Source organism: Giraffa tippelskirchi, chromosome 3 (assembly GCF_054371585.1).
Source record: "Giraffa tippelskirchi isolate mGirTip1 chromosome 3, T2T-mGirTip1v1.2.pri, whole genome shotgun sequence".
Taxonomy (NCBI): domain Eukaryota; kingdom Metazoa; phylum Chordata; class Mammalia; order Artiodactyla; family Giraffidae; genus Giraffa; species Giraffa tippelskirchi.
In genome coordinates, this window is record NC_137277.1 from 55,412,572 (window position 1) to 55,414,059 (window position 1,488).

The following is a 1,488-nucleotide window of genomic DNA, read 5'->3' on the forward strand; positions in this document are numbered from 1 at the left end:
TTTTGCCTGACTCACTCTTCCTCATCCTTTGACTTGTTGAAGCTCCCAGACTGAACCGAGAGCTCACGCAACAACATTTGCCCACCTCAAGTTCAGAAACCAATCTTGCTGCCTCTCTATAGCTCCAGCACCTGGCTTAGCAGGTACATAGCAAATTATGCACCTCAGCATGCCTGCAAGAGTTAAGCTCGGAGTTTTAATCCTCTCTTCATACAAGTTGTGTGACCTTGAGCATGTCATTTCCCCTCTTTGGACTTCAATAGTAACGGCCATGTGTGCTGTGTGCTGTGCTTAGTCGCTCAGTTGCATCCGACTCTTTGAGACTCCATGGACTGTAGCCCGCCAGACACCTCTGTCATGGGGATTCTCCAGGCAAGAATACTAGAGTGGGTTGCCATGCCCTCTTCCAGGGGATCTACCCAACCCAGGTCTCCCACATTGCAGGCAGATTCTTTACCATCTGAGCCACCAGGTAGACCTGATAGAAGGTTTAATTTCCTCCACTGTGAAATGGACCTAATCTTTAAGGTCCCTTCAAATTCTAAATGACATGCTTGCCACATCAGTTCCACAGGCATAGTATTACCACCTTGTAGTAGTATCTAAATGGTGTCCAGGATCAACTGTAGCATGATGGCCAAGGAATCAGACTTGACCTCAGATGAAGAGACTGTGAACAACTGATTGGTGTTTTCTTACAGATTCAGTTTCCTTGTCACAAAAAGTGGCAGATTAATAAAAGGCCTACCTCGGGTAGATGGGAGGACGGAGTGAGATCTGTGTGTGATGTGGTACGTGGCCCCTTGCACGCAGGGTAACTGTATAGGATGGCTCTGAGCAACCAACCTCACTTGATAGAGTATCACAAGAGCCGTGAGGTCCAGCATCTGAGAGTTGGAGCAAGGTATGCATTCTGTAATTCCAGACTTGCAAGGACGAGGCTCAGATTTTTCATCCAGGGACCTCATCAGCCCCAAAGGCTGGAAATAGCAAGCCTCCCTTAATTATAACCTGCCACAGGGGCTGAAGACTCCAAGTAGTCTCACCAGCACTCTTGCCTGGGGAAGGCTCATCTAGGGGCTTGGGTTCTTTTGCTCTGTCTCCATGCTAGACAGAAGGTTGTTTTATTTGCTTGTTTTTAAAGTGGAGGTTCTCTAACCGTGTCCCCTTTGCTTCCTCCCTTGGGAAAATGTCCCACTGCCTTTTGGGTGAGGCTAGCCCAGCCCTCCGGATGAGTTAGATCTGACCAGTCTTGATCAGCAAGATAAGGGGACGGGAGAAACAGCAACTATGCCACCTCCGCATTGCTGCTGGGGTGTGTTGCCATGGCTACCAAAGGCAGGGAAGCAAAAGAAGCAGAAGAAAAACAAAAGCCATAATATGTGTATATGTATGGTCTGCATGTGAATGCTTACACACGCCTGCAAGACAGCTGGAGAAAAGGGGAAGGTAGTCATTTCGGAGGTGGACAGACATTTTAACAACTGG